Genomic DNA, 26,718 nt, shown 5'->3' on the forward strand with positions numbered 1-26,718 from the left:
TATTGCCTGAGGGTCCCTGGTTCTTGAACAATACCGGCGAAGCTTCTTGTTGAGCCAAGAAGCCATCAGGTCGATCTGCGGGCAGCCCCACAGGTCAGTGATCTGCCGAAACACCTGTGGGAGGAGGCACCACTCTCCCAGGTGGAGGTCGTGACGATTCAGGAAGTCCGCTTCTTAGTTATCCACCCCCGGAATAAAGATGGCAGATATTGCTCTTGCATTTCTTTACGCCTAGAGGAGCATCCTTGACACTTCTTGCATGCAGGTTCTGCTCTTTGTTCCTCGATTGACGTATGCCACTGCCGTGGCGTTGTCCGACTGAACTTGAATGGCCCAATCCCGAAGCAGAGCGTTGTAGATTGTCCGAAGTTCCAGAATATTGATCGGAAGTAGGGCTTTGTGGGATGACCACCTGTCCTGGAACTGAGCCCCTTGGGTGACAGCTACCCATCTCTGCAGACTCACGTCCGTTGTGAGGATCCAATCCTGAATCCCAAAACTACGACCTTCCAGCAGGTTTGAGGACTGTAGCCACCACAGGAGGGAAACCCTGGCCTGAGGTGAGAGGCTTATGATCCGATGTATCTGAAGATGTGATCTGGACCACCTGCTCAGGAGATCCAATTGAAATGTTCTGGCATAGAACCTTCCGGACTGGATCGCCTCGTAAGAGGCTACCATCTTTCCCAACAACCGTATGCCAAGATGGATGGATATCCGATTCGGCCTGAGAAACGCTCGGACCATCTCCTGGAGTGTCCTTGACTTGTGCCCTGGGAGGAATACCTTCTGAGCCAGTGTATCCAGAAACATTCCCAGGAACAGGAGCCACTGAGTTGGCTACAGGTGAGACTTCTGTAAATTTAGAATCCACCCATGATGTGACAGAAGCTGAATAGTGCGGTTGATATTGAGCAATAGAAGCTCCCTGGATCTCACCTTTATCAAGAGATCGTCCAGGTAAGGGACGATGTTGACCCCCTGGACTCTGATCTGGAATATAATTTCCGCCATCATCTTCGTGAAGGCCCTCGGAACTATAGGCAGGCCGAAGGGCAGAGCCTGGAACTTGTAGTGGTCGCTCAACAGAGCAAACCGCAGGTAAGCCTGGAGAGGTGGCCAAATCGTGATATGGAGATAAGCATCCTTTATATCCAGTGAAACCATGAACTCCTGTTCTTCCAGACCCACAATCTCTGCTTGTAGGGATTCCATCTTGAAGACCTTTAGGTAAGGGGTCAAGGATTTTAGATTCAAAATGGGCCTTACCAAACAGTCCGGAGTCGGTACCACAAAAGGTTGGATTAGTATCCCGTTTTCTATATGAGGCAGAACTGGAACTGTAGCTTGGGTCTGACCCAGTCTTAGTACAGTCTCTTGTAATATCTCCCACAATTCTTCGGAATGTGAAGTGGAGTGAATTTAAACACTATATGCCAGTTTAAACAGATATTTTACCCAGGGATCCTGGCAGGAGCTTTTTCTAAATATGCTGAAATATTTTAGACGGGTCCCTACCATGGAATCCCTTAGGACCACCTTCGTTCCGAAGTGATTATGGAATAGATTTGGTGCTCTGTTTTTGTGATTCTGTAAAACAGGTCTGTTTCTCCTCTGGTGCCTCTGTTGCATTGAGGCACCAATGGCACTGCCACCAATACTTGCAACCCTAAAGGCCCGTACACACTGGTCGATATATCGGCCGTTCTCTTGAACGGCCGATATATCGCGGGACCGTCGGCCAGTGTGTACGGCCGATACGTCTGAACTCAGTCGTTCACAGACGTATCGCGTCGGCCGCGCAGCACAGCCGATGGCCAATATATCTACCGATATATTGGCGCGTCGCTGTGCGTGTACGGGGCGTCGGCCGACCGCCCGTACACATGCTGCGGCGGCCGGCGGTGATTGACAGCTGAACTGGGTGGGCATGTGTACACGCCCGCCCAGTTCATGACGTCGGTCCCCGACGGATCGGGCAGTGTGTATGCACATCACACTGCCCGATCCGTCCATAGATATATCTGCAGATCAATTGATCTGCAGATATATCTTTCCAGTGTGTACCCACCTTTAGATGATGATCTCAAGTAAGCACATCTGGTGGGTGTAGCCACGACAGTAGGTACGTGGACCCACCGGTAGTGATCAGTGAGATTCCTGAACCCAGCATTCACTAACCACTGACATAATCATAAGCTCTGCGAGCAGAGAATGTCGTAGTAGTATTGCAAAGCTCTTTACCCATCTCCCTGGTCTAAATTTTCATATAATATATGGCTCCCAGATAGTTTCATGTCTGATACGCCCCCTAATAAGAACAGATACTACCCTTGATCTTGGCCAGAAGGCCAAGAGGCGATGCACAGGCATTTATAATGTCTTATTTTTTTTATTTTTAAACCGCCGTGCATAGGAAGCTTTTAAACTCCTGCATATGCCGCATAGGCATCATAAAGCCAGCTGGCGATGCTTTCTCATTTTAACCTTGCTAAAGGTTACCGGCCTGTGGGCCTTTTTCAGAACTGATCATAGCAGCAAATTTGTTAGCAGATGGGCAAAAACCATGTGCACTGCAGGGATGGGGGCAGATGTAACATGTGCAGAGAGTCAGATTTGAGTGGGTTATATTGTTTCTGTGCAGGGTACATACTGGCTGCTTTACTTTTACACTGCAATTTAGATTTGTTTCAACACACCCCACCCAAATCTGACTCTCTGCACATGTTATATCTGCCCCCCCCCCCCCCCTGCACATGGTTTTGCCCATCTGCTAACAAATTTGCTGCTACGATCAGGTCTGAATTAGGCCCTATGTACAAATGGCTTGTGTAATCCAGCAGCCTACAGAGATGGGTCTCTAACCTTGTGGTTATGTATTAGACATCAGTCTTCCATTTCATGGGAAAGCACAGCATACCTCCCAACGGTCCCGATTTTCGTGCGACAGTCCCTTTCTTTTGGGACTGTCCCGCTGTCCCACCCATGGGCCGCAGCGTCCCGTGGTGGGGGGGCGCAGTTGGGAGACTCCTGCACTTGGTGCTCTGTTCAGCAGAGCAGCGGTGAATAGACGCTGTGCGCACAGCGTCTATTCAATGGAGACAGCAGGAGATGGTGCATGCCAGCAGCTCACAGAGCGCTGGCCATGCCCCCTCAGTGCCGAAAACGGGGCGGGGTTCGCAGGCCATCCCGCGAAGCACGACTCTTTTCGGACAGCTGCACGCGCAGATGTCCCTCCTTGCTAGAGACAGAAGTTGGGAGGTATGACAGGGAGAACATGCAAACTCCACACAGCCAGGACCGTGATGGGCACAGAACCCCCTGACCCCAGTGATGTGAGGCAGCAATGCCAATTTCTGACAGACAACACCCTTTGAACAGCTATTCCTGTCTATTTTTTTTTATTTTGAGCCATCTACTTTAGGGGGTTTTCCAGACCTTTCTATCCTCTGGAGTGGAGTGAAGGTAAGGCTGTATATGAATTTCTTAGTCACATGAATGATCATATTAGGCAGACTCCATGGTCCCTTGAATGAGTTACCAGTTAATTCCTTAATGGAGACTTTTCTGTGTACATAAATATCTGGCATATTTACACAGATCTGATAGCATAATTGCTCTACTCCTAAGGTAGAGAATTTCTATAAACTCTTAAGAAGTACTCTCTTAAGTTTTGGCAGCAGCTATCAAGTTTACCCTTCAGACATAGTACAAAAACACAGGCACACTGGTCTATGTAATCATTGCCCTACTCTAGAAAGATGAAAAGTACAGCCAACCCCAACTCACAGGGGCACAAATCCCTAAACAATGCTTAACACCAAAAGAGGGAGTGGTCCACAAGCGCTATACATATAATTTGTGGATTTTCTGTAGTCTCTCCACAAAGGTCACCGGACGTTATTTACTTCTCTCCCAAATTTCCAGAGTACTGGAATAAGAATTCCACCAATAGTGATTTCTTCCTGTTGCAATAGTTAGCCCTTCAACCGACCTCAACCAAATGCGGTATGATCATCAAAAGGTTTCCTTAGTCTTCCTATACCTCTTTATGCGAATGTGGCACTGGAAGTCATTTCCCATAGGGAAAAACACTCTGCTAAAGGCTAGGCCCTATGTTCACAAAAAGGTATCTTTATACAATCATCCACAACTTCTTTAGTCTTCATAAACTTCTCTCATTCATAATGACACCAGGAATTATCTCCCATAGGGAGAGACACTCACCTATATAATAGACCCTATGTTCATTCAAAGGTATCTTTGAGCGATCATCCAAAGAGATGTCCTCCCCAGCACTTTAAAACCAGGAACACTCCACAGCGAATTCAAAGAGTCTCTCATTTAAAAATGTAATTTCCCATGTACAATGGGATAAATACATAAAAATACAAAAAGCCATAAAAACAATAAAATAAGTGGCAGTACCACAGCAGTTAGTTATGGCTTATTTCACCATATACGCAGAGGTGTCCATGCATAACAATCAACCCCTTAACACTGCAAAGTGTATAAGGGGGAAGTGTAGCTAAAAACAAACTCCTTAGGGTGTCAAACCTGGGGACTCCACTCCTGCTACAACGCGTTTCGGAAATCTATCCTTCCTGAGCTACACCTCCCTCTGATACACTTTGCAACAGGAAGAAATCACTATTGGTGGACTTATCTTATTCCAGTATTCTGGAAATTTGGGAGAGAAGTAAATAACGTCCGGTGACCTTTGTGGAGAGACAAGAGAAAATCCACACATATGTATAGCGCTTGTGGACCATTGCCCTACTCTGAAACGTATCCACATTAAAGGTGTGGATGATGGCTGCTGAGAACCACACACTTGTCTGAACTAGTTTTTACTCAGATTAGTGTAGGGGACATACATGGGAAACAAGCATGCTTTTCATAGTTTATAAAGAAAGAACCGGCATACCAGCCCCCAGCTAAGTGCTGGGGGCTGGGCTACATATAATAATTCCACGTAGTGGAGGGTAAACTCTCACTGAATACAAGATCCAAATGTTTCTTCAAATCAGTAATTTATTGTAGACTCACAAATTTTGACGTTTCGATCCAATACTCGGATCTTTTTCAAGAAAGGCCATACATGAGTCATCAAATCCAATCTTAGTATAGCAGTTCATAATTGTTAAAATATATTTCTAGAAAAAATAGAACAAAAAATATGACTGAGCCTCCCAGGTCCCAATATATAACAATAATGGAGACAACACTGGTTTCAATAATACTGCTTCATATAATATTTATCAGTGGAAACCCATAAAACAGAGCAAATAGCTGAAAGTGAGTGCTCAGGAAAATATGCAATGTCACCCTGTGAATATCACTATCACTTAGTGAACATGCAAAGCCTGTGCACCCTCACCTCAATCAGCACACTCCAGTAATGCTATGTACCTGGACAATCTAACACCATGCGCCCAAAAAATATATGTACATGGTCTCCATCAGAAAACAGACAGGTGCTGTAATCAAAAAACAGCCATGTTTTAACTATGTCCATCTATACATTAGTGTATGCACAATAAATCATAATTAACTCAAATAAATACCTATATGTCCAAAGTAATACACATATGGCAGCACCCGGCTAATCATTCACAGGTGTGTTCCATGGCTAAAAAAATAGATTCCAATATGTAAACAGATAAACAATCAATATTCACCAATATGAACAGCCAAAAATAATTACTTACAAACTTCAATGGAACACCGCATGTGCCAGTGCTGCATACACAAGATAGGACTATACAGGAAGTATATATATCCCTCAACCCGGAAGTGCCTTGGGCGGATGCGGGCAGCGTTAATATAGTCAGAAACGTCCTTAAACTTTTAATACTCACATAAACCAGGTCATTACTAGCATAGTGAACTGATAGAAACATCACATGAACGAGTCTACACACTCTTACCGAGCTGCACGCGCCGGGAGCGCACAGCGCTCCACGAGCCGGAAGTCCCATGCGTTCCAGCAGCTCAAGCCGGTGGAACGCATAGTAAAGGGACTGCTCTGCACGTGAAAGGAATGAAGATTAGTTTTATAAAAAACAAATAAGGTGTCAGATTACTCATTCAAATGTGCTAATAATTATATCAAAATCAAAAACATCCATCCACTATTATGTATATGTGGTTCCACAAAAATATATCAAATGGTGTAGGGATTATACGGTCAAAAATTGTTATAGGGGACCCAGGGGCTAGCAGCAGCAATAACAATACAAAAACATACAATAAAGACAATTACAAACAAACCATATAATTGACAATCCTCGTCTATACATCATATATACAAGCATCGATACCTGTATTGTACATCAATAGAACATTCAATTTATGCTGTGGGAATACTATTCATAAGTGATGACCAAAATTGAGGGATATTCATAAGAAAACACAGAGAGGGTTATATTCATTAAGCCCCCTAGGTGATACAGTGTCCAGTTCATTAATCCAATAGCATTCCCTCTGTTTAAGCTGCCTCACTCGCTCTTATTAAGCTGCCTTAGTGCGCTCTTATTATACACTACTGAAATGTCTAATTACTTTATGTCAGTTAGTGTCTGAGTTTACTAACATAAATACTATTATATTTCCAAACGGGAAAGCAAGCTTCAACACAGAGAATCCTTTGTCGGTAAGGATCAAAAATAGATAAAAGAAGAAATATCTCTATGGAGCGCTCTTATTCTATAATCTGATATAATTAGATGACTGTTGGTGGATGTTATATAAAGAGAGGATGACCTTACACATTTATACACCCATATTAGAATCACATATATCTCTTTATTAAAAGATTTTGATTTAAAACTTATCATAAAACTTTTCCTTTACATTGGAGATACAATTGTATATTTCAACATTATTTGTATAAGGAAAAAAACAACAATATAATGAGCTCATTATATTAATGTTTTTTTCCTTATACAAATAATGTTGAAATATAAAAAAGGATGACAAGAAAATTAGTGAGTGCGCTGTCAACGGCAGCCTGTATAGGGATGGTTAGTCCCAAAAGGTTAAAGGACAAGATAAAAAGAAGTAGATACTGGCGCCGGCTGAATCTCAGAATAAAGAACGTATACAATTGTATCAATTAAAAAACACACATTTATTAAAAATAGGACTAAAAAGTGTTGTCTACAGCCAATCTGAGAGACTCTCAATTTGTTATAATTTATTTATTTTTCATCACTTTTATTAATATCTCTCAGTAAATACATGTGTTATATATACACTTTTTAGTCCTATTTTTAATAAATGTGTGTTTTTTAATTGATACAATTGTATACGTTCTTTATTCTGAGATTCAGCCGGCGCCAGTATCTACTTCTTTTTAATGTTGAAATATACAATTGTATCTCCAATGTAAAAGAAAAGGAAAAGTTTTATGATAAGTTTTAAATCAAAATCTTTTAATAAAGAGATATATGTGATTCTAATATGGGTGTATAAATGTGTAAGGTCATCCTCTCTTTATATAACATCCACCAACAGTCATCTAATTATATCAGATTATAGAATAAGAGCGCTCCATAGAGATATTTCTTCTTAGATAGAGATATATATATATATATATATATATATATATATATATATATATATATATATATATATATATATATATATATATATATATTTTTTTTCCTTCTCTCATACGTCCTAGAGGATGCTGGGGTCCACTTCAGTACCATGGGGTATAGACCGTTCCACAGGAGCCATGGGCACTTTAAGACTTTTCAAGGGTGTGAACTGGCTCCTCCCTCTATGCCCCTCATCCGGACCTCCGTTTAGAAAATGTGCCCAGGCTGACTGGATGCACTCCAGGGGAGCTCTACTGAGTTTCTCTGAAAGACTTATGTTAGGTTTTTTTATTTTCAGGGAGGACTGCTGGCAACAGTTTCCCTGCTTCGTGGGACTGAGGGGGCAGAAGTAGGAACCAACTTCCTGAATAGTTTCATGGCTCTGCTTCTGGCTGACAGGACACCATCAGCTCCTGAAGGGTACTTAAACGCTAGCTGCGGCTATGTGCCCACTCCCACAGCCCGCCGTCACCCCCCTTACAGAGCCAGAAGTCAGAAGACAGGTGAGTGTAAGAAGGATCTTCAGTCATCGTGACGGCTAAAAGGTACCGCGCAGTGAAATTTGGTTCTATATATTGTGTGAAAATATAAAAGCGCTGCAGGTCTGTGGGCATTTTGTGTTCACAGACATTTTATTACTGGCGCTGGGTTGTGAAATTTCCTCATAAAAGCTGAGGAGAAACACACCATTGAAGAGTGGAGTTTCCTCCTCTGTCAGCCAGCACACTGCTCAGCGCCATTTTCTATCTCCCCTCAGGCTGCCGAGACATCGCTGGTCCTCCTCCACTACTGAACAAGTATCAGGGTGCAAAACAGGGGGTGCCACAGTGAATTTGGTGCTATATAATTGTGTGATTAGCATTATAAAAGCGCTACATGTCAGTGGGCATTTTGTGTTCACAGACATTGTGTTACTGGCGCTGGGTTGTAAACTGGCAAATCCTATCTGTGTCCTTCTGACAGATTTTACTGTGGGTCTGTCCCATTTAAGTCCCGGAGTGTCTGTGGTGTGGTTGTGCACGTGTGTGACATGTCTGAGGCAGGGAGCTCTTCCTCTTAGGGAACCATTTTAGGGACACAGTTGTAATGTGGTGGCGCTGCCGGCACACCACGAGCCTGAGTGGGTGAAAGAGTTACGTGATAGTGTGAATCATATCAGTAAGAGATTAGATAAGTCTGAGTCTCATGCAGAAAGTTGGAGAAAATCAGTGGAAGATGTGATTTTTCATAGTTCTGCCTTTTCATCCGCAGGCGACCCCCCTGGGTCACATAAGAGACCTTTTACTCAAATTGTACAAACTGATACTGACACGGACTCAGATTCCTGTGTCGACACTAGTGATTCCAGGGGAATAGATCCTAAATTGGCAAAAAGCATTCAATACATGATTGTTGCGACAAGGGAGGTTTTGGAAGTTACGGAAGCCCCTCTCCTGTACCTCAGGAGAAGGCTTATTTCTATAAAGAAAAGAAAATTAATGCAACTTTCCCTCCGTCTCACGAGCTAAACACTCTCAGATTTCAGATTCCCAAAAGGATTCATGTTGCTTATCCTTTCCTGGCAGAGGACAGGAAAAAGTGGGAGTCACCATCAGTTTTAGACAGTGCCCTGTCACGGTTAACAAAAAAGGTGATTCTCCCCACACCTGGGACGGCTTCACTAAAGGAGCCAGCAGACCGCAAGTTGGAGACTACGTTAAAAATAAGAATTTACTTACCGATAATTCTATTTCTCGGAGTCCGTAGTGGATGCTGGGGTTCCTGAAAGGACCATGGGGAATAGCGGCTCCGCAGGAGACAGGGCACAAAATGTAAAGCTTTTCCAGATCAGGTGGTGTGCACTGGCTCCTCCCCCTATGACCCTCCTCCAGACTCCAGTTAGGTACTGTGCCCGGACGAGCGTACAAAATAAGGGAGGATTTTGAATCCCGGGTAAGACTCATACCAGCCACACCAATCACACCGTACAACTTGTGATCTACACCCAGTTAACAGTATGATAACAGAGGAGCCTCTGAAAGATGGCTCCCTAAACAATAACCCGAATTAGTTAACAATAACTATGTACAAGTATTGCAGATAATCCGCACTTGGGATGGGCGCCCAGCATCCACTACGGACTCCGAGAAATAGAATTATCGGTAAGTAAATTCTTATTTTCTCTATCGTCCTAGTGGATGCTGGGGTTCCTGAAAGGACCATGGGGATTATACCAAAGCTCCCAAACGGGTGGGAGAGTGCGGATGACTCTGCAGCACCGAATGAGAGAACTCCAGGTCCTCCTTTGCCAGGGTATCAAATTTGTAGAATTTTACAAACGTGTTCTCCCCTGACCACGTAGCTGCTCGGCAGAGTTGTAATGCCGAGACCCCTCGGGCAGCCGCCCAAGATGAGCCCACCTTCCTTGTGGAATGGGCCTTAACAGATTTAGGCTGTGGCAGGCCTGCCACAGAATGTGCAAGTTGAATTGTGTTACAAATCCAACGAGCAATCGACTGCTTAGAAGCAGGCGCACCCAACTTGTTGGGTGCATACAGTATAAACAGCGAGTCAGATTTTCTGACTCCAGCCGTCCTTGAAATGTATATTTTTAAAGCTCTGACAACGTCCAACAACTTGGAGTCCTCCAAGTCGCTTGTAGCCGCAGGCACTACAATAGGCTGGTTCAGGTGAAACGCTGATACCACCTTAGGGAGAAAATGCGGACGCGTCCGCAGCTCTGCCCTATCCGAATGGAAAATTAAATAAGGGCTTTTATAAGATAAAGCCGCCAGTTCAGATACTCTCCTGGCGGACGCCAGGGCCAGTAACATAGTCACTTTCCATGTGAGATATTTCAAATCCACATTTTTTAGTGGTTCAAACCAATGGGATTTGAGGAAATCTAAAACTACATTTAGATCCCACGGTGCCACCGGAGGCACCACAGGAGGCTGTATATGCAGTACTCCTTTGACAAAAGTCTGGACCTCAGGAACTGAGGCCAATTCTTTTTGGAAGAATATTGACAGGGCCGAAATTTGAACCTTAATAGATCCCAATTTGAGACCCATAGACAATCCTGATTGCAGGAAATGTAGGAAACGACCCAGTTGAAATTCCTCCGTCGGAGCACTCCGATCCTCGCACCACGCAACATATTTCCGCCAAATGCGGTGATAACGCTTCGCGGTGACTTCCTTTCTTGCCTTAATCAAGGTAGGAATGACTTCTTCTGGAATGCCTTTTCCTTTTAGGATCTGGCGTTCAACCGCCATGCCGTCAAACGCAGCCGCGGTAAGTCTTGGAATAGACACGGTCCCTGCTGAAGCAGGTCCTGTCTTAGAGGTAGAGGCCACGGATCGTCCGTGACCATCTCTTGAAGTTCCGGGTACCAAGACCTTCTTGGCCAATCCGGAGCCACTAGTATCGTTCTTACTCCGCTTTGCCGTATGATTCTCAATACCTTTGGTATGAGAGGCAGAGGAGGAAACACATACACCGACTGGTACACCCAAAGGTGTTACCAGCGCGTCCACAGCTATTGCCTGCGGATCTCTTGACCTGGCGCAATACCTGTCCAGTTTTTTGTTGAGGCGAGACGCCATCATGTCCACCATTGGTCTTTCCCAACGGTTTATTAGCATGTGGAAAACTTCTGGATGAAGTCCCCACTCTCCCGGGTGAAGATCGTGTCTGCTGAGGAAGTCTGCTTCCCAGTTGTCCACTCCCGGGATGAACACTGCTGACAGTGCTATCACGTGATTCTCCGCCCAGCGAAGGATCCTGGCAGCTTCTGCCATTGCACTCCTGCTTCTTGTGCCGCCCTGTCTGTTTACATGGGCGACTGCCGTGATGTTGTCCGACTGGATCAACACCGGTCTTCCTTGAAGCAGAGGTTCCGCCTGGCTTAGAGCATTGTAGATTGCTCTTAGTTCCAGAATGTTTATGTGAAGAGACTTTTCCAGGCTCGACCACACTCCCTGGAAGTTTCTTCCTTGTGTGACTGCTCCCCAGCCTCTCAGGCTGGCGTCCGTGGTCACCAGGATCCAATCCTGTATGCCGAATCTGCGGCCCTCCAATAGATGAGCCCTCTACAACCACCACAGAAGAGATACCCTTGTCCTTGGAGACAGGGTTATCCGCAGGTGCATCTGAAGATGCGTGCATTGATGTACAGACACCTTTCCTGGTTTTAGGAGATTCCTGACCAGGTCGGATAACTCCTTGGCTTTTTCCTCGGGAAGAAAAACCTTTTTCTGAACCGTGTCCAGAATCATCCCTAGGAACAGCAGACGAGTTGTCGGCATTAATTGGGATTTTGGAATATTCAGAATCCATCCGTGCTGCTTTAGCACCTCTTGAGATATTGCTAATCCCATCTCTAGCTGTTCTCTGGACCTTGCCCTTATTAGGAGATCGTCCAAGTATGGGATAATTAATACGCCTTTTCTTCGAAGAAGAATCATCTCGGCCATTACCTTTGTAAAGACCCGAGGTGCCGTGGACAAACCAAACGGCAGCGTCTGAAACTGATAGTGACAGTTTTGTACAACGAACCTGAGGTACCCCTGGTGTGAGGGGTAAATTGGAACGTGGAGATACGCATCCTTGATGTCCAAGGATACCATAAAGTCCCCTTCTTCCAGGTTCGCTATCACTGCTCTGAGTGACTCCATCTTGAACTTGAACTTCTTTATGTACAGGTTCAAGGACTTCAGATTTAGAATAGGCCTTACCGAGCCATCCGGCTTCGGTACCACAAATAGAGTGGAATAATACCCCTTCCCTTGTTGTAGAAGAGGTACCTTGACTATCACCTGCTGAGAGTACAGCTTGTGAATGGCTTCCAAAACCGTCTCCCTTTCGGAAGGGGACGTTGGTAAAGCAGACTTCAGGAAACGGCGAGGTGGATCTGTCTCTAATTCCAACCTGTACCCCTGAGATATTATCTGCAGGATCCAGGGATCTACCTGCGAGTGAGCCCACTGCGCGCTGTAATTTTTGAGACGACCTCCCACCGTCCCCGAGTCCGCTTGAGAAGCCCCAGCGTCATGCTGAGGCTTTTGTAGAAGCCGGGGAGGGCTTCTGTTCCTGGGAAGGAGCTGCCTGTTGCTGTTTCTTCCCTCGACCTCTGCCTCGTGGCAGATATGAATAGCCCTTTGCTCTCATATTTTTAAAGGAACGAAATGGCTGCGGTTGAAAAGTCGGTGCCTTTTTCTGTTGGGGAGTGACTTGAGGTAGAAAGGTGGATTTCCCGGCTGTAGCCGTGGCCACCAAATCTGATAGACCGACTCCAAATAACTCCTCCCCTTTATACGGCAAAACTTCCATATGCCGTTTTGAATCCGCATCGCCTGTCCACTGTCGCGTCCATAAAGCTCTTCTGGCCGAAATGGACATAGCACTTACCCGTGATGCCAGTGTGCAGATATCCCTCTGTGCATCACGCATATAAAGAAATGCATCCTTTATTTGTTCTAACGACAGTAAAATATTGTCCCTGTCCAGGGTATCAATATTTTCAATCAGGGACTCTGACCAAACTACCCCAGCACTGCACATCCAGGCAGTCGCTATAGCTGGTCGTAGTATAACACCTGCATGTGTGTATATACTTTTTTGGATATTTTCCATCCTCCTATCTGATGGATCTTTAAGTGCGGCCGTCTCAGGAGAAGGTAACGCCACTTGTTTTGATAAGCGTGTTAGCGCCTTGTCCACCCTAGGAGGTGTTTCCCAGCGCTCCCTAACCTCTGGCGGGAAAGGGTATAATGCCAATAATTTCTTTGAAATTATCAGCTTTTTATCAGGGGCAACCCACGCTTCATCACACACGTCATTTAATTCTTCTGATTCAGGAAAAACTATAGGTAGTTTTTTCACACCCCACATAATACCCTGTTTAGTGGTACCTGTAGTATCAGCTAAATGTAACGCCTCCTTCATTGCCAAAATCATATAACGTGTGGCCCTACTGGAAAATACGGTTGATTCGTCACCGTCACCACTGGAATCAGTGCCTGTGTCTGGGTCTGTGTCGACCGACTGAGGCAAAGGGCGTTTTACAGCCCCTGACGGTGTTTGAGGCGCCTGGACAGGCACTAATTGATTGTCCGGCCGCCTCATGTCGTCATACGACTGCTTTAGCGTGTTGACACTATCCCGTAATTCCATAAATAAAGGCATCCATTCTGGTGTCGACCCCCTAGGAGGTGACATCCCCATATTTGGCAATTGCTCCGCCTCCACACCAATATCGTCCTCATACATGTCGACACACACGTACCGACACACAGCAGACACACAGGGAATGCTCTAAACGAAGACAGGACCCACTAGCCCTTTGGGGAGACAGAGGGAGAGTCTGCCAGCACACACCAAAAAGCGCTATATATGACAGGGATAGCCTTATAATAAGTGCTCCCTTATAGCTGCTTTATATATATCAAGATATTGCCATTAAATTTGCCCCCCCTCTCTGTTTTACCCTGTTTCTGTAGTGCAGTGCAGGGGAGAGACCTGGGAGCCGTCCTGACCAGCGGAGCTGTGAGAGGAAATGGCGCCGTGTGCTGAGGAGATAGGCCCCGCCCCTTTTTCGGCGGGCTCGTCTCCCGCTATTTTGTGAATACAGGCAGGGGTTAAATATCTCCATATAGCCTCTGGGGGCTATATGTGAGGTATTTTTAGCCTTTATATAGGTTTACATTTGCCTCCCAGGGCGCCCCCCCCCAGCGCCCTGCACCCTCAGTGACTGCGTGTGAAGTGTGCTGAGAGGAAAATGGCGCACAGCTGCAGTGCTGTGCGCTACCTTTAGAAGACTGCAGGAGTCTTCAGCCGCCGATTCTGGACCTCTTCTTACTTCAGCATCTGCAAGGGGGCCGGCGGCGCGGCTCCGGTGACCATCCAGGCTGTACCTGTGATCGTCCCTCTGGAGCTGATGTCCAGTAGCCAAGAAGCCAATCCATCCTGCACGCAGGTGAGTTCACTTCTTCTCCCCTCTGTCCCTCGTTGCAGTGATCCTGTTGCCAGCAGGAATCACTGTAAAATAAAAAACCTAAGCTAAACTTTCTCTAAGCAGCTCTTTATGAGAGCCACCTAGAATTGCACCCTTCTCGGCCGGGCACAAAAATCTAACTGGAGTCTGGAGGAGGGTCATAGGGGGAGGAGCCAGTGCACACCACCTGATCTGGAAAAGCTTTACTTTTTGTGCCCTGTCTCCTGCGGAGCCGCTATTCCCCATGGTCCTTTCAGGAACCCCAGCATCCACTAGGACGATAGAGAAATCTATTTATGTGGCCAATGATACACTGCTCAGGCCCACCATTGCTTGCGCGTGGGTGAGTAGTGCTATTGAAAAATGGTCAGATAACTTGTCATCTGAAATTGACACAATAGATAGAGACGAGATACTCCTAAAGTTAGGTCATATCAAAGATGCTGCTGCATTCATGCTAGAAGCCATGAAGGATATTGCGCTACCATTGCAGTCTTGGCTTAGAGGGCGTTGTGCATTCGCCAGTGGAATGCTGATGTAGATTCCAAAAGAAATATGGAGGCGCTCCCGTATAAAGGTGAGGCCTTGTTTGGAGATGGGCTGGATGCATTGGTCTCTGCGGCTACCGCAGGTAAGTCGACATTCTTGCCTTATGCTCCTGCACCGGCGAAAAAGACATCACTCTCAGATGCAGTCCTTTCGGCCCAACAAATCCAAAAAGGCCAAAAGGTTCCCCCTTCTTTGCAGGTAGAAGACGAGGAAAAAAGTCTGCAGCGTCTCCCGGATCGCAGGAGCAGAAGTCCACCCCTGCTTCTGCCAAATCTGCAGCATGATGCTGGGGCTCCCTTGCGGGAGTCCACTCGGGTGGGGGCACGTCTGAAACTTTTCAGTCAGATCTGGGCTCAATCTGGCCTGGACCCATGGGTTTTGCAAATAGTGTCCCATGGATACAAGCTGGAGTTTCAAGACGTCCCCCCCATGCCGATTTTTCAAATCGACCTTACCAGCTTCTCTTCCAGACAGAGGAGTAGTAAAGGCTGCAATTCAAAAATTAGGTCAGGATCAAGTCATTGTCCTGGTGCCCTTATCACAGCAAGGAGAAGGTTTTTATTCAAGCCTCTTAATAGTTCCGAAGCCGGACGGATCGGTCAGACCAATTTTAAACCTGAAAAATCTGAATCTCTACCTGAGAAGGTTCAAGTTCAAGATGGAATCTCTGAGAGCAGTGATTTCCAGTCTGGAGGAAGGGGACGTCATGGTGTCAGTGGACATAAAACATGCTTACTTACATGTTCCCATTTATCCGCCTCACCAAGCTTATCTGAGAATCGCAATACAGGATTGCCATTACCAGTTCCAGACGTTGTCGTTCGGACTCCCCACGGCACAGAGAGTATTCACCAAGTTGATGGCAGAGATGATGGTCCTCCTTCGACAACAAGGAGTCAATATAATTCCTTACCTGGACGATCTCCTGATAAAAGCGAGATCCAGGGAAAGGTTGGTGCAGAACATTGCACTCTCCCTGTCAGTACTCCAACAACACGGTTGGATCATGAATTTTCCAAAGTCACAGTTGGAACAGATGACAAGATTGTCCTTTCTGGGGATGATACTGGACACAGAAGTACAGACTGTATTTCTTCCAGTGGAAAAGGCTCTGGAATCCAGAGAATGGCCAAACAAGTTTTGAAATCAACAACAGTGTTGAGCCATCAATGCATTCGGTTGTTGGGGAAGATGGTAGCGGCCTACGAGGCCATACAGTTTGGCCGATTCCATGCCAGAGTATTCCAGTGGGACCTGTTGGACAAGTGGTCCGGATCCCACATACACATGCACCAGAAGATAGCCCTGTCCTCCGAAGCCAGAATTCCGCTCCTGTGGTAGCTACACAGTTCTCACCTACTAGAAGGACGCAGGTTCGGGATTCAGGACTGGGTCCTGGTAACCACGGATGCAAGTCTCCGAGGCTGGGGAGCGGTCACACAGGGAAAGTTTCCAAGGAAAATACTGTCTTCACATAAACGTTCTGGAATTGAGAGCCATTTACAACGGCCTCCTACAAGCGGGCATCTTCAAGATCAACCCGTGCTGATCCAGTCGGACAATGTAACAGCAGTCGCGTACATAAACAATCAGGGCGGAACGAAAAGCAGAGCGGCAATGGCAGAGGTGACGAAGATCCTCCTCTGGGCAGAAAGACATGCAAGAGCTCTGTCGGCAATTTTCATTCCAGGAGTGGACAACTGGGAAGCAGACTTCCTCAGCAGACACGATCTCCATCCAGGAGAGTGGGGCGTCCACCAAGAAGTCTTCGCAGAGGTGACAAGTCTTTGGGGAATACCTCAAGTAGACATGGCGGCATCTCGTCTCAACAAGAAGCTTCAGAGATATTGTTCCAGGTCGAGAGACCCTCAAGCAATAGCAGTGGATGCACTAGTGACCCAGTGGGTGTTTCGGTCGGTGTATGTCTTCCCTCCACTTCCACTAATACCGAAAGTTCTCAAGCTCATAAGAAGAACAAGTGTTCGAGCGATCCTCATTGTCCCAGACTGGCCAAGGAGGGCTTGGTATCCAGATCTTCAGGAGTTGCTCATAGAAGATCCTCAGTCTCTTTGCGAGGACCTGCTACAGCAGGGGCCATGCATGTATCGAGACTTACCGCGGCTACGTTTGACGGCATGGCTGTTGAACGCCGGATCCTAGCCCAAAAGGGTATTCCCAAAGAAGTCATTCCCACTCTTGTTCAGGCCAGGATAGGAGTAACATCTAAACAGTACCACCGTATTTGGAGAAATTGTGCGTCTTGGTATGAATCCAAGAAGGCTCCTACGGAGGAGTTTCAGTTGGGACATTTTCTCCATTTTCTGCAGGCAGGTGTGGATGCGGGCCTAAGATTGGGTTAAACCAAGGTTCAGATTTCGGCCTTGTCAGTTTTCTTTCAAAAACAATTGGCCTCCCTTCCAGAAGTTCAGACATTCGTGAAAGGGGTGCTGCACATCCAACCTCCATTTGTGCCTCCGGTGGCACCATGGGACCTTAATGTGGTGTTGCAATTCCTTCAATCAGATTGGTTTGAACCTCTGCAGGAGATAGAATTTAAGTTTCTCACTTAGAAAGTGGTGATGCTCTTGGCCTTGGCATCCGCAAGGCGGGTGTCTGAGTTAGGGGCCTTGTCTCACAAGAGCCCTTACCTGATCTTCCATGAAGATAGGGCAGAGTTGAGAACTCGCCAACAATTTCTTCCGAAGGTGGTTTTGTCTTTCCATATAAACCAACCTATTGTGGTGCCAGTGGCTACTGACACATTCTCTGAGTTAAAGTCTCTTGATGTGGTTAGAGCTTTGAAAATTTATGTCACAAGAACAGCTAGGATACGGTAAACAGAGGCTCTGTTTAACCTGTATGCTTCTAACAAGGTTGGGTGTCCTGCTTCTAAGCAGACCATTGCGCGCTGGATCAGAGGGACGATTCAACACGCTCATTCCACGGCAGGATTGCCGATACCAAAGTCGGTAAACGCCCATTCTACTAGAAAGGTGGGCTCATCCTGGGCAGCTGCCCGGGGGGTCTCGGCGTTACAACTTTGCAGAGCAGCTACTTGGTCAAGGGCAAACACGTTTGCCAAGTTTTACACCTTGGCCGAGGAGGACCTCAAGTTTGGTCAATCGGTGCTGCAGGGTCATCTGCACTCTCCCGCCCGTACTGGAGCTTTGGTATAACCCCATGGTACTGAAGTGGACCCCAGCATCCTCTACGGACTAGGACAAAAGGATTTACCGGTAGGTAATAAATCCGGTTATATTAAAATATATAATAAATAATAAGATTTTACTTACCGATAAATCTATTTCTCGGAGTCCGTAGTGGATGCTGGGGTTCCTGAAAGGACCATGGGGGATAGCGGCTCCGCAGGAGACAGGGCACAAAAAGTAAAGCTTTTTCCGATCAGGTGGTGTGCACTGGCTCCTCCCCCTATGACCCTCCTCCAGACTCCAGTTAGGTACTGTGCCCGGACGAGCGTACACAATAAGGGAGGATTTTGAATCCCGGGTAAGACTCATACCAGCCACACCAATCACACCGTACAACTTGTGATCTAAACCCAGTTAACAGTATGATAACAGCGGAGCCTCTGAAAGATGGCTTCCTTCAACAATAACCCGAATTAGTTAACAATAACTATGTACAATTTATGCAGATAATCCGCACTTGGGATGGGCGCCCAGCATCCACTACGGACTCCGAGAAATAGATTTATCGGTAAGTAAAATCTTATTTTCTCTATCGTCCTAGTGGATGCTGGGGTTCCTGAAAGGACCATGGGGATTATACCAAAGCTCCCAAACGGGCGGGAGAGTGCGGATGACTCTGCAGCACCGAATGAGAGAACTCCAGGTCCTCCTTAGCCAGAGTATCAAATTTGTAAAATTTTACAAACGTGTTCTCCCCTGACCACGTAGCTGCTCGGCAAAGTTGTAATGCCGAGACCCCTCGGGCAGCCGCCCAAGATGAGCCCACCTTCCTTGTGGAGTGGGCCTTTACAGATTTAGGCTGTGGCAGGCCTGCCACAGAATGTGCAAGTTGGATTGTGCTACAGATCCAACGAGCAATCGTCTGCTTAGACGCCGGAGCACCCATCTTGTTGGGTGCATACAATATAAACAACGAGTCAGATTTTCTGACTCCAGCTGTCCTTGCAATATATATTTTTAATGCTCTGACAACGTCCAGTAACTTGGAGTCCTCCAAGTCACTTGTAGCCGCAGGCACTACAATAGGCTGGTTCAGATGAAATGCTGACACCACCTTAGGGAGAAAATGCGGACGAGTCCGCAGTTCTGCCCTGTCCGAATGGAAAATCAGATATGGGCTTTTGTAAGATAAAGCTGCCAATTCTGACACTCTCCTGGCAGAAGCCAGGGCTATAAGCATGGTCACTTTCCATGTGAGATATTTCAAATCCACCTTTTTTAGTGGTTCAAACCAATGAGATTTTAGGAAATCCAAAACCACATTGAGATCCCACGGTGCCACTGGAGGCACCACAGGAGGCTGTATATGCAGCACTCCCTTAACAAAGGTCTGGACTTCAGGGACTGAAGCCAATTCTTTTTGAAAGAAAATCGACAGGGCCGAAATTTGAACCTTAATAGATCCCAATTTGAGACCCATTGACAATCCTGATTGCAGGAAATGTAGGAATCGACCCAGTTGAAATTCCTCCGTCGGAGCACTCCGATCTTCGCACCACGCAACATATTTTCGCCAAATTCGGTGATAATGTTGCACGGTTACTTCCTTCCTTGCTGTAATCAAAGTAGGAATGACTTCTTCCGGCATGCCTTTTTCCTTTAGGATCCGGCGTTCAACCGCCATGCCGTCAAACGCAGCCGCGGTAAGTCTTGAAACAGACAGGGACCCTGCTGAAGCAAGTCCCTCCTTAGAGGTAGAGGCCACGGATCTTCCGTGATCATCTCTTGAAGTTCCGGGTACCAAGTCCTTCTTGGCCAATCCGGAACCACTAGTATCGTTCTTACGCCTCTTTGCCGTATAATTCTCAATACTTTTGGTATGAGAGGCAGAGGAGGAAACACATACACCGACTGGTACACCCAAGGCGTTACCAGCGCGTCCACAGCTATTGCCTGCGGATCTCTTGACCTGGCACAATACCTGTCCAGTTTTTTGTTGAGGCGAGACGCCATCATGTCCACCATTGGTCTTTCCCAACGGGTTACCAGCATGTGGAAGACTTCTGGATGAAGTCCCCACTCTCCCGGGTGAAGATCGTGTCTGCTGAGGAAGTCTGCTTCCCAGTTGTCCACTCCCGGGATGAACACTGCTGACAGTGCTATCACATGATTCTCTGCCCAGCGAAGAATCCTTGCAGCTTCTGCCATTGCACTCCTGCTTCTTGTGCCGCCCTGTCTGTTCACATGGGCGACTGCCGTGATGTTGTCCGACTGGATCAACACCGGTTTTCCCTGAAGCAGAGGTTCTGCCTGGCTTAGAGCATTGTATATTGCTCTTAGTTCCAGAATGTTGATGTGAAGAGACGTTTCCAGGCTCGTCCATACTCCCTGGAAGTTTCTTCCTTGTGTGACTGCTCCCCAGCCTCTCAGGCTGGCGTCCGTGGTCACCAGGATCCAATCCTGTATGCCGAATCTGCGGCCCTCCAATAGATGAGCACTCTGCAACCACCACAGAAGAGACACCCTTGTCCTTGGAGACAGGGTTATCCGCAGGTGCATCTGAAGATGCGACCCTGACCATTTGTTCAACAGATCCCTTTGGAAAATTCTTGCGTGGAATCTGCCGAATGGAATTGCTTCGTAAGAAGCCACCATTTTTCCCAGGACTCTTGTGCATTGATGTACAGACACCTTTCCTGGTTTTAGGAGGTTCCTGACAAGCTCGGATAACTCCTTGGCTTTTTCCTCCGGGAGAAAAACCTTTTTCTGAACCGTGTCCAGAATCATCCCTAGGAACAGCAGACGAGTTGTCGGCATTAACTGGGATTTTGGAATATTCAGAATCCACCCGTGCTGTTTTAGCACTTCCTGAGACAGTGCTAATCCCATCTCTAGCTGTTCTCTGGACCTCGCCCTTATTAGGAGATCGTCCAAGTATGGGATAATTAATACGCCTTTTCTTCGAAGAAGAATCATCATCTCGGCCATTACCTTTGTAAAGATCCGAGGTGCCGTGGACAATCCGAACGGCAGCGTCTGAAACTGATAGTGACAGTTTTGTACAACGAACCTGAGGTACCCCTGGTGTGAGGGGTAAATTGGAACGTGGAGATACGCATCCTTGATGTCCAAGGATACCATAAAGTCCCCCTCTTCCAGGTTCGCTATCACTGCTCTGAGTGACTCCATTTTGAACTTGAACTTCTTTATGTACAGGTTCAAGGACTTCAGATTTAGAATAGGCCTTACCGAGCCATCCGGCTTCGGTACCACAAAAAGAGTGGAATAATACCCCTTCCCTTGTTGCAGAAGAGGTACCTTGACTATCACCTGCTGAGAGTACAGCTTGTGAATGGCTTCCAACACCGTCTCCCTTTCGGAGGGGGACGTTGGTAAAGCAGACTTCAGGAAACGGCGAGGTGGATCTGTCTCTAATTCCAACCTGTATCCCTGAGGTATTATCTGCAGGATCCAGGGATCTACTTGCGAGTGAGCCCACTGCGCGCTGTAATTTTTGAGACGACCCCCCACGGTCCCCGAGTCCGCTTGAGAAGCCCCAGCGTCATGCTGAGGCTTTTGTAGAAGCCGGGGAGGGCTTCTGATCCTGGGAAGGAGCTGCGTGTTGCTGTCTCTTCCCTCGACCTTTGCCTCGTGGCAGATATGAATAGCCCTTTGCTCTCTTATTTTTAAAGGAACGAAAGGGCTGCGGTTGAAAAGTCGGTGCCTTTTTCTGTTGGGGAGTGACTTGAGGTAGAAAGGTGGATTTCCCGGCTGTAGCCGTGGCCACCAAATCTGATAGACCGACTCCAAATAACTCCTCCCCTTTATACGGCAAAACTTCCATATGCCGTTTTGAATCCGCATCGCCTGTCCACTGTCGCGTCCATAAAGCTCTTCTGGCCGAAATGGACATAGCACTTACCCGTGATGCCAGTGTGCATATATCCCTCTGTGCATCACGCATATAAAGAAATGCATCCTTTATTTGTTCTAACGACAGTAAAATATTGTCCCTGTCCAGGGTATCAATATTTTCAATCAGGGATTCTGACCAAACTACCCCCGCACTGCCCATCCAGGCAGTCGCTACAGCTGGTCGTAGTATAACACCTGCATGTGTGTATATACTTTTTTGGATATTTTCCATCCTCCTATCTGATGGATCTTTAAGTGCGGCCGTCTCAGGAGAGGGTAACGCCACTTGTTTAGATAAGCGTGTTAGCGCCTTGTCCACCCTAGGAGGTGTTTCCCAGCGCTCCCTAACCTCTGGCGGGAAAGGGTATAATGCCAATAATTTCTTTGAAATTATCAGCTTTTTATCAGGGGCAACCCACGCTTCATTACACACGTCATTTAGTTCTTCTGATTCAGGAAAAACTATAGGTAGTTTTTTCATACCCCACATAATACCCTGTTTAGTGGTACCTGTAGTATCAGCTAAATGTAACGCCTCCTTCATTGCCAAAATCATATAACGTGTGGCCCTACTGGAAAATACGGTTGATTCGTCACCGTCACCACTGGAGTCATCGCCTGTGTCTGGGTCTGTGTCGACCGACTGAGGCAAAGGGCGTTTCACAGCCCCTGACGGTGTTTGAGTCGCCTGGACAGGCACTAATTGATTGTCCGGCCGTCTCATGTCGTCAAACGACTGCTTTAGCGTGTTGACACTATCCCGTAGTTCCATAAATAAAGGCATCCATTCTGGTGTCGACTCCCTAGGGGGTGACATCCTCATATTTGGCAATTGCTCCGCCTCCACACCAATATCGTCCTCATACATGTCGACACACACGTACCGACACACAGCAGACACACAGGGAATGCTCCTAACGAAGACAGGACCCACTAGCCCTTTGGGGAGACAGAGGGAGAGTTTGCCAGCACACACCAAAAGCGCTATATATATATCAGGGATAGCCTTATAATAAGTGCTCCCTTATAGCTGCTTTGTTATATCAAAATATCGCCATAAATGTGCCCCCCCCTCTCTGTTTTACCCTGTTTCTGTAGTGCAGTGCAGGGGAGAGACTTGGGAGCCGTCCTGACCAGCGGAGCTGTGAGAGGAAATGGCGCCGTGTGCTGAGGAGATAGGCCCCGCCCCTTTTCCGGCGGGCTCGTCTCCCGCTATTTAGAAAAATTAGGCAGGGGTTAAATATCTCCATATAGCCTCTAGGGCTATATGTGAGGTATTTTTAGCCTTTATAGGTACTCATTTGCCTCCCAGGGCGCCCCCCTCCCAGCGCCCTGCACCCTCAGTGACTGCCGTGTGAAGTGTGCTGAGAGGAAAATGGCGCACAGCTGCAGTGCTGTGCGCTACCTTTAGAAGACTGCAGGAGTCTTCAGCCGCCGATTCTGGACCTCTTCTGATTTCAGCATCTGCAAGGGGGCCGGCGGCGTGGCTCCGGTGACCATCCAGGCTGTACCTGTGATCGTCCCTCTGGAGCTTGATGTCCAGTAGCCAAGAAACCAATCCATCCTGCACGCAGGTGAGTTGACTCCTTCTCCCCTCAGTCCCTGTGCCCCCCCCTCTTCGCTGCAGTGATCCTGTTGCCAGCAGGAATCACTGTAAAATAAAAAACCTAGCTAAACTTTCTCTAAGCAGCTCTTTAGGAGAGCCACCTAGATTGCACCCTTCTCGGCCGGGCACAAAAATCTAACTGGAGTCTGGAGGAGGGTCATAGGGGGAGGAGCCAGTGCACACCACCTGATCGGAAAAAGCTTTACTTTTTGTGCCCTGTCTCCTGCGGAGCCGCTATCCCCCATGGTCCTTTCAGGAACCCCAGCATCCACTAGGACGATAGAGAAATAATATATCTGTACTAGGACCTTTTGTTTTTTCAAAGCTCCTGCAGCATCTCTCACCCTACAATAAACCCCATTGCCATTTGTGACGTTGGAGTGTCCCTGGAGGAGTCGATTTGTCCCCTGCAGCGTCTGTGTAATGTGTGCAGTGAAATGGCGCCAGAAAACTGCTGGTCCCGCTCTGAGTTAGCTCCACCCCCTGTAATGGCAACAGAGCTATGTACTTATTTATGCTGCCAATATCTCCTATATGGTGCCAGAGTATAAATACTTGTTTCCACCAAACCGCTGGCCAGTTCACGCAGGGGAGCTATGGGATCTCCCCAGGGGGTCCGGATGCCGCCCCTGCGATCGCGCCGCACTATGAACCGGGGGACCACCCTAGCGGGGCTCCCGGTGTGTACGCATCACTCTTCTCACCTTCATGCATATGTTAGGGGTGTGCTGCGATTGTGCTCGCTAAGGTGCCGTGCCCGCTGTAACAAAATCTCTCAGGACAGTGGTCCTGCAGTGGCTCTGACGCCTTACAGAGGCCGGTCACTGGCTCCCCACCCCCTCCTAACTCCCACGGTGCAGGTATGCTGTTGCCCAAACATCATACCGAAAATAAAAGATTTAAAAAGAAACTGAGGAAAACTCTCTGGAGCTTCAGAGTGTGCATCCTCTCCTGAGGGCACTTTTTTCTAAACTGGCTATAGGAGGGGGCACAGAGGGGAGGAGCCAGCACACCCAGTTGAAGAAATTTAAAGTGCACAAGCTCCTTTGGACCCCCATCTATACCCCATCATACTAAGTGACCCCAGTATCCCTTACGGATGCTAGAGAAATACCTCACTATAAGCAAGCATGTCAGACTTCTAGGAGGTGGTTTAATGACACATCAATCCATTGATATTGATAAATTATAGGTATAAGGTATATCATTAATAATAATAATAATAATAATAATAATAATAAATAATAACATCATCAACTCACTCTCCTATTCAATACATTGTTGCAATAACGGTCATAGCACCTGCAAGAGTGGGCACCCAGACAGGTGCACATACCGGTGAGGATGCAGTCTGGGAAGCAGTCAGACAGTGCATTAGAAAATAGGATTTAATAACCTACCGGTAAATTCTTTTCATGTAGTCCGTAGGAGGATGCTAGGGTTCCATTTAGTACCATGAGGTAAAGACTGGTCCCTTGGGAGCCATGGGCACTTTAAGAGTTTGAGAGTGTGGGCTGGCTTCTCCCTCTATGCCCCTCCTACCAGACTCAGTCTAAAAACTGTGCCCGAGGAGACGGACATACTTTGAGAGAAGGAAATACTCAGATAGTGGTGAGATTCACACCAGCTCACACATAACAAAAGGAAAGCCAAGCTGACCAACTTGAAACGATTCAACGGCTGAACAACAGTACTTAGTTAAGTACTGCATTGTTACTTGGTTAAGTAACAATGCAGGAAAACGAAGCGCTGGGCGGGCGCCCAGCATCCTCTAAGGACTACGAGAAAAGTATTTACCGGTAGATAATTAAAATCCTATTTTCTCTTATGTCCTAGAGGATGCTGGGGTTCCATTTAGTACCATGGGGATGTACCAAAGCTCCCAGTACGGGAGGGAGAACGCGGAGGCTCCTGCAGAACAGATTGACCAAACTGAAGGTCCTCAGAGGCCAAGGTATCGAACTTGTAGAACTTAGCAAATATGTTCCACCCTGACCAAGTAGCTGCCCGGCAAAGCCGAGACACCCCGGGCAGCCGCCCAGTTAGAACCGACTTTACGGGTAGAGTGGGCCTTAACAGAATTTGGACATGGCAAGCCTGACGAAGAATAAGCATGCTGGATAGTAAACCTAATCCAGTGAGAAATAATCTGCTTAGAAGCAGGACACCCAACCTTGTTGGGAGCATAAAGGACAAACAGAGCGTCCGACTTCCTGTGACGAGAAGTCCTCTTCACATAAATCTTCAAAGCCCTCACAACATCCAAGGACTTTGATGTGATTGAGGAGTCCGTAGCCACTGGCACCACAATAGGTTGGTTGATATGAAAAGCAGACACAACCTTTGGAAGAAATTGCTGACGCATTCTGAGCTCAGTCCTATCTTCATGGAAAATAAAGTAGGGGCTCTTGTAGGACAATGCCCCCAATTCTGACACACGTCTAGCAGATGCCGATGCCAACAGTGTGACAGCCTTTCAAATAAGAAACGTGACCTCAACCTCCTGTAGAGGTTCAAACCAATCCAACTGCAGGAACTGCAGCACCACATTGAGATCCCACCGTGCCGTAGGAGGCATAAAAGGTGGTTGGATGTGCAGGACCCCTTTCAAGAAAGTCTGAACCTCAGCGAGAGCAGACAATTGTTTCTGGAAGAAAATGGACAGGGACGAAATCTGGACTTTTATGGAGCCCAAGCGTAGGCCCACATCCACACCTGCTTGGAAACCGTCCCAGTTGAAACTCCACTGTAGGAAACTTCTTGGATTCACACTAAGACACATACTTTTTACAAATCCGATGGTAATGTTTAGACGTTGCTTCCTTCCTAGCCTATATCAGCGTAGAAATGACCTTTCTCAGAATGCCCTTCCGAGCTAAAATCAGGCGTTCAACCTTCATGCCGTCAAACGTAGCCATG

General features: G+C 47.0%; 1 protein-coding gene and 1 pseudogene across 10 annotated transcripts in view; both read right to left on the reverse strand.

Annotated features, from left to right (window-relative positions):
* Positions 1–26,718, reverse strand: part of SRRM1 (serine and arginine repetitive matrix 1) — a 256,992-nt gene that overhangs the window by 106,252 nt on the left and 124,022 nt on the right. The gene's annotated exons all lie outside the window — the stretch shown is intronic.
* On the reverse strand, positions 2,187–2,363 carry LOC135052871 (U2 spliceosomal RNA; annotated as a pseudogene).

The sequence above is a fragment of the Pseudophryne corroboree genome, chromosome 2, assembly GCF_028390025.1.
Source record: "Pseudophryne corroboree isolate aPseCor3 chromosome 2, aPseCor3.hap2, whole genome shotgun sequence".
NCBI classification, from domain to species: Eukaryota; Metazoa; Chordata; class Amphibia; order Anura; family Myobatrachidae; genus Pseudophryne; species Pseudophryne corroboree.